We start from the raw sequence: 14,445 nt of genomic DNA, 5'->3' as shown, positions 1-14,445 counted from the left end.
GGGATTGAGGATCTTATGTATCCCAGAGTATTATTTAGAAAGCCTCTTCAGGCTTAGCTTCACTCGTCGCTCGAGTTGGAAAGCTATCTTCCACTGAGGAAGTCTGAGTCCTTTGACTTGGATATTTCGTTTGGATGATCATTGCTTCCATTGGGGGATCTTACCGATCTTGCTTTGATAGCTCTTACTGGGGATTTGGTCTAAGAGTGTGAGCTGAGAAGTCTCTGGGGAGTATTATTTCGGCAAGCCTCTCCAGGCTCAGTTATTCTGTACGATTGGGGAGTATTATTTCGGCAAGCCTCTCCAGGCTCAGTTATTCTGTATGATGAGGGAGTATTATTTCGGCAAGCCTCTCCAGGCTCAGTTATTCTGTATGATGAGGGAGTATTATTTCGGCAAGCCTCTCCAGGCTCAGTTATTCTGTACGATGGGGGAGTATTATTTTGGCAAGCCTCTCCAGGCTCAGTTATTCTGTATGATGCGGTTGATTTTCTGATTTTTTGCCTTTTTTGTTGATTTCGGCTTTTTTTGTATTTTTGCCTTTTTTGTTGATTTCGGCTTTTTCTGTATTTTTGCCTTTTTTTGTTGATTTTGGCTTTTTCTGTACAGAAATTAAAGTGCTAAAGAATTTGGATTCGAAAGTGAAAAATTTCATTTATTAAGTAGAATGAAATTTGTACAATGGAAATGAAGAAAGTGGGACACAGCCCGATCAAACAAATACACAAAAAGCAAGAAAAATAACCGGTCTTCACTCCTCTGCCGGCGGGTCCTGTGGAGGGTCTGGGAAGCGACGGTGCAGCCAGACTGACAGGCTGTCGAAATCCTGTCTGAGGGCGTCGATGTTGTACTGCACCGTGTTGAATCGAGCGTTGATGCTCTGCTGCAACGCGTCGAAACGAGCATCGAAGTAGGCCCTGTCCTGCTGTGAGGTGCCGGCCTCTGGCTGCGGGTCCACGTCACCTGAGAGCTCGATGTTCTCGAAGAGCTCACTAAAGGTGTCGTGTGTGGTCGCCCGTACAAATTGCCTCCCTGCCCTGGCAATGATCTTCATGTTGATCAGGGTGGCAGCATTGATGGGCTTGGGCGCCAACTCCCCTGCGTCTATGCCATCGGGGCATCCCCAAGTCTCGGCGAGTCGTGAAAGGAGCGTGGAGACCATGATGTAGCCTCGCCGAGTGTCACTACCCTCTCTTGCCCCCAGATTCTTTATGTGCTCGAGGAAAAAGAATCCGGGGTTGACCCTCTGTCCGGTGACCATGTAGTAAAGAGCCAGTAGATCCTGTCGTGTCACTGACTCTAGGCTCTTTGGTCTGGCATGGATGGAGCCAGTGATCAGCTTGTGGCAGATCCGGAGTGCGGTCGGGAGCCGAGTACCCTTCACTCCAGCGTGATAGTCCATCTGCCCCGTGAGTTCTTTCCACATCTCGTTCGGGGTCAGATTATCGGGGCACTCGCAGATGGCGTCCCGATACTCCAGCTGATCAGCTCGCTGAAAGAAGCCAGCCTGGACGTTGAATTCGTCCAGTGTCAGGGAGCGGTATCCTCCCTTCATCCAGAAGTCCACCGAGTAGACCGTCGCGCCGAAACTGTTCGTCGACTCTGTCATGCCGACGGTAGCTAGAAACTCCTTCGTCGCCGTCGGATAGATCTTAGGGTGGGGATCAAGGAGGAATCCCCATCCTATAGTGTTGATGTAGCCTACGACCTCATCCTCCCATTCCATCGCTCGAAGGATGTTGAGGTCGAGCACCCTTGACGACTGGAATGTGAACGACTCTAGGAATTCCAGCCTCTCTTGATGTCGCGCGGTCATCTCGAGTTGCGCGAGGACCCTCTGCCTCTTTCTTGATGACTCGGCCATTTCTCAGAATTGGGAGATCTCAGACACACTCATAGACAAAGTATGCAGAGGGAGAAGAAAGCTGTGCAAAATGAGGGGGAAAAGGGGTGTATTTATAGGGAAAAATAGGTCAGTACGGCCCGTATTGAATTCAATACGACCGTACTGACCTTTCCGTTAGTGTGCAAAAGGAGGAACCAATACGGGCCGTATTGGTGTGACCGTTGGGGTCAATACGGGCGTATTCAGTTCAGTATGCCCGTATTGAACTGAAGGGTTGCCCATAACCCTAGTTTCAATACGGGCGTGTTGAACCTGGTAAGGGCGTATTGAGCTTTTTTTTTTTTTTTTTCTTGAAATAAACAGAGAATAAGTGATCTTCCATTACACCTATCATCTGTATGCATGTATGCGGTATGATGCACCTAATTCTATTTGATTTGTTTTTCAAAAGAATTAACCGATGCGCTTCTTTGCTTAGATTTTGCCATTCCTCTAGACGGGCTGTGCGCTGCCGATTTATGTAACCGAGGAATGATGCGTGTTATATCGAGATTGGTGTCATCAACCAAGTGATCCTTTCCTTCCTTTAGAAAACGTGTCAACCCTCCTATTGACCACTATATCTCCATGTTTCCACTAGATTATTCTAAAATCGTTTGGGACAAGAGAGAAAAGAAAGGAAAGATATTTTTTGTTCAAAAGTTTGTGTTTTAGAGGGGATTATTTTTTCGAAAATGGTTTTTGTAAGAATGGCTGGCCAAGGTAGGCTTATGTGTTTAGGCTTGTTTGATTAAACACTTATGAAGTTAAGGAAGTCTTGTTATTGACGTTGTGATTTGACAACTTAGATAGCTTCCCCTGAACCTTTCTTTTTGAATTCGGCTCATGGTACCATCATGGATTTCTTTTGCTTTTTTGATTGTCCTTATTTTTTGCCTAAAACACCCTTTTGTGGCGTCTCAGCGGACCTTTGTTTTTGTTCTCTTTTGCAACCCTAACTTTTGCCTAGGTCACCCTTTCGTGGGATTCCTAGCGGGTCTTTTGCTCTTATTTTTGCGCAGCCCCCTTTTTGGGTTTCCTGCCGAGCTTTTTGTTTTTAGGATTTCTTTTTTATCCATGATGGCACCTGTCGAGGCCAAGGAAAGGTGCTCCAAGTTGTCACGCACACTTCCACATAAAAATGATGCGGGTTTATTGTTATTAAGACAATTTTAACCTCATTCATGCTTATTCAAACAGGGTTAAAATAATGTGGTCTAGAGATTTATTGCAAGCAAGAAAAGAAGCAATAAGAAAGAATAAAGAATGATTTTATTATAATCATAGTGGAAACATGTGCCCTATCGAGGGTCGGGGGTCGGGCTGTCCCCGAGGAGTAATCTCTAATAGTCATCAGGTCTATACATCCTTATCGGAAGGAGAAGAGCACTTGATGGCGACGACCGGCCTTGACGCTTGTGAACCGGCCTTCCTAAAGATCTGGCTTAAAGAACGTCGAGAAGGATCTTGATTCCTCTTCGTCCTTTGATCTTTATTAGGGTTGTATCCTAGCCCTTGTTTCCCCGGATTATCCTTAATAATGGGTAGCTCGGGAATTCCTTGAGAATCCTTGCCAAGTCCTTGTCCAGGCAAGTATCCGTTCTTGGTGAGCATGTAGGCCACCTTCTTCATTTCTCGGGGAAATGTTTCGACATTGGCAATCTCTAATGCTTGGAAGGCAGTTTCTAGAGCTTCCTCTGCTGCATCCACATAAGGTATGGCAGATGGCTTGCTGATGAGTATGTCGTCTTCAGCTTGTACAGTCACCAGCTTGTCACCCACTATGAATTTGACTTTCTGGTGGAGCGTAGAGGGAACAGCTTTCGCATCATGAATCCAAGGTCGACCGAGGAGACAGCTGTACGCGGGAGTAATGTCCATCACTTGAAATTCGACATTAAAGATGGTGGGTCCAATTTGGATTGGAAGATTAATTTCTCCCACCACTTCTCTTTTAGAACCGTCGAAAGCTCGGACGATCATGTTGCTCGGGCGCATTTGGACTCCCTTGATTGCCATTTGATCGAACGTTCTTTTTGGCATCACATTCAAGGAAGATCCGTTATCCACCAAGACTTTAGCGATGTGATATTCCTTGCACTTTACAGAGATGTGCAAGGGCTTGTTGTGATTTGGTCCCTCAGCGGGGATCTCTTCATCGGTGAAAGTGAGGTGATCATTAGCCGTGATGTGACTAACAATCCCCTCAAATTTGTCTTGGGAGATAGTACGTATGCCTCGTTCAAGACTTTCAACAGAGCTTGCCGATGCGGTTCGGAGCATAGGATCAACGACAATAGAGTAATCTTTGATGGCGTCTTATGAAGTTGATCCACGATGGAGTACTCGCTCTGTCGGATATATTTTAACAGCTCATCAGTCTCCTCCTCGGATTCTTTATTTTCCTCGGTTTTCTCTTCTTTTTCTTTCCCTTTATTCTTGGGAGCTTTGTCATGAAGATCTTCGGGAGTGTAGATCCTGCCACTCCTAGTCATGCCCCCAAGTCCAGCGATGTTAGAGATATCGCTGTCGGCAGAAGAATGGATGTCGTATATCCATGGAACAGCCTTATTCGATTCGTAGGGAAAAGGTCTTGGAGCAGTGATCTTTAACGGTGTCGGACCTTCCCCTTTATTCGTCTTGATTACCAACAACGGAGTTGATGTGCGTTCGCTTGGCGCGGTTGTTGGCTTACACTTAATAACAAATGGCGTGCGATCCATTCTGAACATACGCATCGATTTAATCCTTTCTTTTTATTTATGTTTATTAATGAATTACTAGGAGGGATGTATGAAATGCAAACCTAGATCCCTCCATGATCTTTGATAAGAATGCATGATATAAGATGATGACGTTGAATATGCATGCATAGTGTTTATTCAACTAAGCATTATCATGTTTTCGGGATGTTCCTAAGATGATGCATGATATTGCTTAGTTTGGATAAATATATTTTTTCTTTATTTTTCTTTGAGTATTTTGTTTTTTTTGTATTCTTTTGGGTGAAAAGGGAAACTACCTATATGAATGTGATGAAGGTAGATGTTAACACCATGTAATGGAAGATTCTTATTCCTATTTATTCTTATTTTAAAAGGGAATATTGTATGTTTAAATAATGCAATGTATGCTCAAACAATGTCACATAAACAATGCACAAACAATTCACTCATCCACGAACAGTCACGAGCGAATCACGAGGTAGGGGTATCCTGCAGAAAAGTGCATATTCAAGGAGGTTCTAACTGTTCTCACCGGTCCAAGGCCCCCAAGGTGCCCCCATTATAGGGACCCAATTCCTCTCGTCGTAAGTCGATGGAAAGCTCCAACGCACTGTCGGACTCGAGTTCATGGTTATCACCTCGAGTGATGTTTTCCGACAATGGTCTACGGGCACCTATAGACCCATTCGACAACCGGCCGTACTAACATCCACTCCCTATGGCTTTCCACTCATGCCCCCGGGTATAGAGGGAACTGTTGTGTGCAAAGGTTTGTGTGCAGTTTTTATTTCAAACAATTGCGAAAATTTAAACATACAACAGTTATTAAAGCCAGCTAGATAAAACATATTATCATACAAGCGAGGGGTAATGAAGTAATTTTAAACTATTATTTTAGAAATAATCCATCACTAAATGGGACTGACTCTCGAGGCTTCCCCAGTGGAGTCGCCATCTGTCGCCACCCGCCGAAACGGACCTTGGCATTCGCGACGATGGTTGGACTCTTTTTAAGTTTTGAAAAATGATGGATTGTTAGAACGACTTATTCTCAAACTGAGACCTCATCGAACTAACAATTTTATTAAATGATTCACCAATCCATGTTAATCCCAAGCGGGACCCTCCATGGATTAGTGGTTTTCGCAAAAAGAAGGGTTCTTGGAGTCGCCACCAATGTTTTACTCAAAACATTGGAAAAAGGGATAAGGCAATTGATTTTCGCAAATCAACCTTGGCCATTACAACCAGAGTTGGGTAAGGGAGTCGGTTACGTGCGGGGAAGGTGTTAGCACCCCACAACGCCCCTTTCGGGTTCCCTATGACGGATTATTTCATAAATAACAGTGTAAAATTACTAAATTACCCCTATTTATTAGAAACGATTATAAGCGAAATATTTACATGATGAAAATTCTAAATATGCAATGCAACAATCAGAAAGCGGTAAAAGAAGGGATTTGGAAAAGAAAACCTTTGAAGCGTGCTTTTATATATTTAAACAGACGTTAGGAGGCTTTTTGGCGCTCCTTCCCACTACACGCTCGCTCGTTCCTTCCCTAAAGATTAATTTTTACTATGGAAATCAAAAAGATTTCCCTTCGACTAGTTCGAATTCTCAAGCTAAATGCTCAGAACTCAAGAACTTCGTCGGATCGGCTCTCGGAGAGATTTCTAGGGCAGAACACTGCTCAAAAACCCTAGAATACTCAGCCAAAGGGTCCAGAAGTCTGGAAAAAGTGTCCAAATGTGTGGAATGACGTCCAAATGACGTCCTATATATAGGAGTGAGGCGCAGTACGGCCTCTGACATCAATACGGCCCGTACTGAAGTTTTTAACTACAGTACGGCCGTATTGAATTCAGTACGGCCGTACTGAAGTTCAAAAACTTCAGTACGGCCGTATTGGTTTCAGTACGGCCGTATTGTAGTTCAAATTGTTCAGTACGGCCGTACTGAACTTCTAGGAGGCCGTATTGAGCTCCAATCCTCCCACATCCTTATCTTAAGCTACTCTAAGACTTCTAAACCTATGAAGAATCATCCTAGGGTCTTCCAGGAGTCCTTTTGCTGACTTTCCTTCGGTCTTCGAGAGTCTTCGAGTCTTATTTCCGACCCGGACAATTTAAGGGGTCTACACCCACTACACGTCCGCTCGCTCCTTTCCCCTAAAGACAAATTTTTACTATGGAAATCAAAGAGATTTCCCTTCGACTTGTTCGAATCTCAACCTAATGGCTCGTGACTCAAGAACTTCGTCGGATCGACTCCCGGAGAGATATCTAGGCCAGAGAAGAGCTCAAAAACCCAAGAATACTCAGCAGGAGGGTTGAGGAATCAGTAAAAAGTGTGGGAGGACGTGCCAATGACGTCCTATTTATAGGATTGAGGCGCAATACGGCCTGGGAGGTCAATACGGCCCGTACTGGGTTTTTGAACTACAGTACGGCCGTATTGAATTTTGTACGGCCGTACTGAAGTTTTTTGAACTACAGTACGGCCGTATTGAATTTGGTACGGCCGTACTGAAGTTCAAAAACTTCAGTACGGCCGTATTGAGTTCACTACGGCTGTATTGCAGTTTAAATGGTTCAGTACGGCCGTACTGAACCTCTGGGAGGGCGTATTGAGCTCCAATCCTCGCACACCCTTATTCTAAGCTACTCTAAGACTCCTAGATTTACAAAGAATCATCCTAGGGTCTTCCAGGAGTCCTTCCGGTTGACTTTCCTTCGGTCTTCGAGAGTCTTTGAGTCTTATTTCCGACCCGGACAATTTTAGGGGTCTATAGCTGCCCCCCCCCTTTACTTAGTCAAACGGCTTTTTGGTGTACCGGTTGACAAGTAAAGGAGTTGACCCAATTGTCCGGGGAACAGGCCACCCTTCCGACTTGTAGTGTCTTCAGGTGGGAAAACTATTGAGTAGCCTCTCTAGGTTGAGTATTAGTCGTCGCCTCTCCAGGCTCGTTGCATACCTCGGTGTTTCTGACAACCTCGGTAGCGTGAGTTTGCCCTCTCCAGGGTCTGCATGCCTCCATGTTTCTGACGATGTTGGCAGCTGCATACCTCTGTGTTTCTGATAACGTCGGTAGCTGAGTATTAGTCGTCGCCTCTCCAGGCTCGTTGCATACCTCGGTGTTTCTGACAACCTCGGTAGCGTGAGTTTGCCCTCTCCAGGGTCTGCATGCCTCCATGTTTCTGACGATGTTGGCAGCTGCATACCTCCGTGTTTCTGACGACGGGGTAGCTGAGTATTAGTCGTCGCCTCTCCAGGCTCGTGCATACCTTGGTGTTTCTGACAACCTCGGTAGCGTGAGTTTGCCCTCTCCAGGGTGTGCATGCCTCCATGTTTCTGACGATGTTGGCAGCTGCGTACCTTCGTGTTTCTGACGACGGGGTAGCTGAGTATTAGTCGTCGCCTCTCCAGGCTCGTGCATACCTTGGTGTTTCTGACAACCTCGGCAGCTGCATACCTCCGTGTTTCTGACGACGGGGTAGCTGAGTATTAGTCGTCGCCTCTCCAGGCTCGTTGCATACCTTGGTGTTTCTGACAACCTCGGCAGCTGCATACCTCCGTGTTTCTAACGACGGGGTAGCTGAGTATTAGTCGTCGCCTCTCCAGGCTCGTGCATACTTCGGTGTTTCTGACAACCTCAGTAGCGTGAGTTTGCCCTCTCCAGGGTCTACGGTTTGCCCTCCCCAGGGTTGCATACCTCCGTGCTTCTGGTCACTTTGGTAGCGTGAGTTTGCCCTCTCCAGGGATTTGAGATGATTTTGTCTCCACAGTCCACGATGTTGCTTCGACGATTGTTGTTGATTTTGATGCCGCTGAGGGCTGGATAATGCAGGGATCCGTCTAGGGGATGTGCAGTTACTCATAGGTTCTTGTGTCCCAACTTTCCATTGCGTAGTTGGTGCCCGCTGGGGAAATTCTGATTTCTTGGGGATGTAGACACAAAGATGCTCCTTCTGATGTGAGCGATGCCTTATGATTGGCTGACGTCCTTTCGACGTTGGTGGAGTATCCCGATTGTCTTTATTCGGGTGACTCTTTTTTGATTTTTTTGGTTTTGTTGCCTCTGCGTAGGCTGTTATCCGCTGGGGGATTCTGTCGTATTGATCTTTTCTGATTTTCCTTTTTGAAGGAGTGCCTCTAAGTAGGCGGATAGGAATTGAGGATCTTGTGTATCCCAGAGTATTATTTAGAAAGCCTCTTCAGGCTTAGCTTCACTCGGCGCTCGAGTTGGAAAGCTATCTTCCACCGAGGAAGTTTAAGTCCTTTGACTCGGATATTCTGTTCGGATGATCATGCTTCCATCGGGGAATCTTGCTGATCCTGCTCTGATAGCTTTCACTGGGAATTCGGCCCAAGAGTGCAAGCTGAGATGTCTCTGGGGAGTATTATTTCGGCAAGCCTCTCCAGGCTCAGTTATTCTGTATGATTATTTGATTTTCTGAATTTTGCCTTTTTTGTCGATTTTCGGCTTTTTCTATTATTGATTGCCTTTTTTGTCGATTTTTCGGAATTTTTTTTTTTTTTTTTTTTTGGAATCGGAGGGATCTCAAACACACTCACAGATAAAGTATGCCGAGGAATGAAGATGTTGTTGATGTACAAAAGAATGGGCCAATACGGGCCGTATTGAATTCAATACGCCCGTATTGGTGTGGACGTTATGGAAAATGCTGCCGTATTCATTTCAGTACGCCCGTATTGAGTTGAAAATTTGTTCATAACCCTAATTTTAGTACGGGCGTACTGAACATGGTACGGGCGCATTGTTTTTTTCTGAAGTTTATTTTTTGTTTTTTTGTTTTTTTTGTTTTTTGTTTGTTTTTTCAATAAACAGAGAATAAGTGATCTTCCAATACACCTATCATCTGTATGCATGTATGCGGTATGATTGTCGCCACCCGCCGAAACGGACATTGGCATTCGCGACGATGGTCGGACTCTTTTTAAGTTTTGAAAAAATGATGGATTGTTAGTGTCGCCACCCGCCGAAACGGACCTTGGCATTCGCGACGATGGTCAGACTCTTTTTAAGTTTTGAAAAATGATGGATTGTTAGAACGACTTATTCTCAAACTGAGACCTCATCGAACTAACAATTTTATTAAATGATTCACCAATCCATGTTAATCCCAAGCGGGACCCTCCATGGATTAGTGGTTTTCGCAAAAAGAAGGGTTCTTGGAGTCGCCACCAATGTTTTACTCAAAACATTGGAAAAAGATATAAGGCAATTGATTTCATAAATCAACTTTGGCCATTACAACCAGAGTCGGGTAAGGGAGTCGGTTACGTGCGAGGAAGGTGTTAGCACCCCACAACGCCCCTTTCGGGTTCCCTATGACGGATTATTTTATAAATAACAGTGTAAAATTACTAAATTACCCCTATTTATTAGAAACGATTATAAGCGGAATATTTACATGATGAAAATTCTAAATATGCAATGCAACAATCAGAAAGCGGTAAAAGAAGGGATTTGAAAAAGAAACCTTTGAAGCGTGCTTTTATATATTTAAACAGACGTTAGGAGGCTTTTTGGCGCTCCTTCCCACTACACGCTCGCTCGTTCCTTCCCTAAAGATTAATTTTTACTATGGAAATCAAAAAGATTTCCCTTCGACTAGTTCGAATCCTCAAGCTAAATGCTCAGAACTCAAGAACTTTGTCGGATCGGCTCTCGGAGAGACTTCTAGGGCAGAACACTGCTCAAAAACCCCAGAATACTCAGCAAGAGGGTCCAAAAGTATGGAAAAAGTGTCCAAATGTGTGGAATGACGTCCAAATGACGTCCTATATATAGGAGTGAGGCGCAGTACGGCCTCTAACATCAATACGGCCCGTAATGAAGTTTTTAACTACAGTACGGCCGTATTGAATTCAGTACGGCCGTACTGAAGTTCAAAAACTTCAGTACGGCCGTATTGGTTTCAGTACGGCCGTATTGTAGTTCAAATTGTTCAGTACGGCCGTACTGAACTTCTAGGAGGCCGTATTGAGCTCCAATCCTCCCACATCCTTATTTTAAGCTACTCTAAGACTTCTAAACCTATGAAGAATCATCCTAGGGTCTTCCAGGGTCTTCTAGGAGTCCTTTCGGCTGGCTTTCCTTCAGTCTTCGAGAGTCTTCGAGTCTTATTTCCGACCCGGACAATTTTAGGGGTCTACAATGATGCACCTAATTCTATTTGATTTATTTTTCAAAAGAATTAACCGATGCGTTTCTTTGCTTGGATTTTTGCCATTCCTCTAGACGGGCTGTGCGCTGCCGATTTCTGTAACCGAGGAATGATGCGTGTTATATCGAGATTGGTGTCATCGACCCAGTGATCCTTCCCTTCCTTTAGAAGACGTGTCAACCCTCCTATTGACCACTATATCTCCATGTTTCCACTAGATTATTCTAAAATCGTTTGGGACAAGAGAAAAGAAGGGAAAGGTATTTTTTTGTTCAAAAGCTTGTGTTTTAGAGGGGATTATTATTGTTTTAAAAATGGTTTTTGTAAGAATGGCTGGCCAAGGTAGGCTTATGTGTTTAGGCTTGTTTGATTAAACACTTATGAAGTTAAGGAAGTCTTGTTATTGACGTTGTGATTCGACAACTTAAATAGTTTCCTTGAACCTTTCTTTTTGAATTCAGCTCATGGTACCATCCTGGATTTATTTTCGCTTTTTGATTGTCCTTATTTTTACCTAAAACACCCCTTTGTGGCGTCTTAGCGGACCTTTGTTTTTGTTCATTTTTGCAACCCTAACTTTTGCCTAGGTCACCCTTTCGTGGGATTCCTAGCGGGTTCTTTGCTCTTATTTTTGCGCAGCCCCCTTTTTGGGTTTCCTGCCGAGCTTTTTTTGTTTTTATGATTTTTGTTTTTAAAGGATTTCTTTTTTATCCATGATGGCACTTGTCGAGGCCAAGGAATGGTGCTCCAAGTTGTCATACACACTTCCACATAAAAATGATGCGGGTTTATTGTTATTAAGACAATTTTAACCTCATTCATGCTTATTCAAACAGGGTTAAAATAATGTGGTCTAGAAATTTATTGCAAGCAAGAAAAGAAGCAATAAGAAATAATAAAGAATGATTTTATTATAATTCTAGCGGAAACATGTGCCCTATCGAGGCTCGGGGGTCGGGCTGTCCCCGAGGAGTGATCTCTAACAGTCATCAGGTCTATACATCCCTATCGGAAGGAGGAGAGCACTTGATGACGACGACCGGCCTTGACGCTTGTGAACCGGCCTTCCTAAAGATCTGGCTTAAAGAACGTCGAGAAGGATCTTGGTTCCTCTTCGTCCTTTGATCTTTATCCTCGGATTCTATATTTTCCTCGGTTTTTTCTTTTCTTTTTCCTTTCCTTTATTCTTGGGAGCTTTATCGTGAAGATCTTCGGGAGTGTAGATCCTGCCACTCCTAGTCATGCCCCCAAGTCCAGCGATGTTAGAGATATCGCTGTCGGCAGAAGAATGGATGTCATATATCCATGGCCCAGCCTTATTCGATTCGTAGGGAAAAGGTCTTGGAGCAGTGATCTTCAATGGTATCGGACCTTCCCCTTTATTCGTCTTGATTACCAACAACGGAGTTGATGTGCGTTCGCTTGGCGCGGTTGTTGGCTTACATTTGATAACGAACGGCGTGCAATCCATTCTGAACATACGCATCGATTAATCCTTTCTTTTTATTAATGTTATTAATAAATTACTAGGAGGGATGTATGCGAATGAATGACTATGAAATGCAAAGGCAATTGAAAGATTCCATAGATCTCAAAAATTCAATTTATTAATCAAGGAAAGTGTACAACTTGTTATACAATGCTTTGAAGCAATTTTTTACAAAATGAGAAGAGCCGATAGAAACCCACAGGCGGGTTCATGTTTCTTCTCCATTCATCTTCGGCTTCCTCTACATGACGGGCCATTGCCTCAACTTGCGTATGGACTGCTTGGCTCATATCATCACTAATCTTTTGAGCATCCTTCGCCTTTTGAATGTGGTAGTTGATCATGGCTTGCAGCTCATTAAGCTCGTCTTCGGCTCGATCCTTCTCCTCTTGGAGCTTAGCCATATGTGCTAGTCCTTCCTTTTCCTTCTTGCGAAAATCGGAAAGGCTTGCGATTTGTTGTTGAGCAACTTCCCGCCATTGCTGCGCATCGGATCGAGTCAAGAGTAAGTCATCCTGCATGTACTTGATCAATTGTGCCTGCCTTGCGTAAGGTGTGCTATCTTTGCGTCAACATCTCGGAGTTGACTACTCGGTTCGACCTTTGGCATTTTGGATGCCCGAGTAGCCTTCTCATTAAGGTTAGCACACTCGTCCTTGAGCCGCTCTATCTCATGGTCTTTTTTCTTGCACTGCCTTTGTAGACCGTCAATGGCGAAACTGGATTCTTCGTTTTTCTCTTCAAGAACTCTCATCTGAGCTCCCATGATTTCCAGCTTCTTGGTCAAGGCATCGACTTGTTCTTGTAGCACCCTCCTTGTGTCTGCGGTTGCACAAGAGGTGGATGGTTGGGGCACCCCCCTCTCGCTCCTCCAAATCTCGTAGTCGGTGGAGACGGATACCCGAGGCTTTCCAAGCTCTCGATCTTCCTCGTAGATTGATCTCTCCCACGCTCTAATGACAGCGTGCATGTCCCTCTGATGCTCAGAATCAAAGGAGAAACACAATCCTCCAAGCTCCTCTTTGGTAGGAACAATCTGAGTCCTCATAAGTTGTCTCATAGCCAATCTAGGTGAATAAGCTATGCAACCTCTAAGGCCCATCAAGGGTATGCTTGGGTAACTGCCGCATCTCATCAATACATTGCTCGGACGGAACCAAGGACAAACCCATGTGAAGTGCTCAATGCTCCACTGTTCCATCTCTTCCTTCCATTCGGAAGCATAACGGCGGCATACGGGGATCTTTGAAAAATTCCTCAACGGATCGGGCAAAGTTCCCATGTGACTAGAGGCATAGAAGTGTGTGATGCTCCACACATATAATAAGGAGGTGCAACATCGGATAATCTTCCCTTGCTTCTGCTGAGACATGTTGACAGAAAGCAAGGTGTCGGCAAGAATGGCAGGCACGGGACTCTTCATGTGCACGTCCCATGCGAAGAAAGCATCCATAGCGGCATGGTCCACTGTGTTAGCGTGAAAGGGGAATAGGATTGTCCCAAACATAGCTAACGCTAGAGTCTTGTTGAAAGCTGACCAATCTCCCTCACCAGCTAAGGAAGAAAGGTGATCCTCGATCATAGCGAGCTTCCAACCTTTGATACTGCCGTTCCCCACTAAGACAGATGATCGTGATGGTAGTTTGACTTGAGTAGCGACCCTCTCCACGGCCACATAATTACCATGAAAGACATAGACCCCTGCTGATTTGGGCCATCGCAGCATGAGCTCGTACTCCTCGAGAGTAGGAACTAAGTCAAACTGGGGGAACTCGAAGCAACGCAGATCGGGACTCCAAAAGTGAACCAATGCTCTCAGAAAGGCCGGATCCACACATATCTTCATCAAATCGAGGACTCATCCATATGATTTCTCGAACTCAACACGAGCCTCACGTGGCATCAAAGAACAGAGGTGATCCAACCTCTCAGCACGGTATAATAAGAAGTCCACTTTCTTCAACTGCCCTTGCACTCCCCTAGATCCCTCCATGATCTACGATAAGAATGCATGATATGAGATGATGGCGTTGAATATGCATGCGTTGTATTTATTCAACTAAACATTATCATGTTTTCAGGATGTCCCTAGGATGATGCATGATATTGCTTGGTTTGGATAAATGACATTTTTTTCTCTTTCTTGGGTATTT

This window comes from Cajanus cajan, chromosome 3 (assembly GCF_000230855.2).
Source record: "Cajanus cajan strain Asha chromosome 3, NIPB_CcT2T_4, whole genome shotgun sequence".
NCBI classification, from domain to species: Eukaryota; Viridiplantae; Streptophyta; class Magnoliopsida; order Fabales; family Fabaceae; genus Cajanus; species Cajanus cajan.
The sequence above is the reverse complement of the archived record's forward strand: the minus strand, read 5'-3'. Positions refer to the sequence as shown.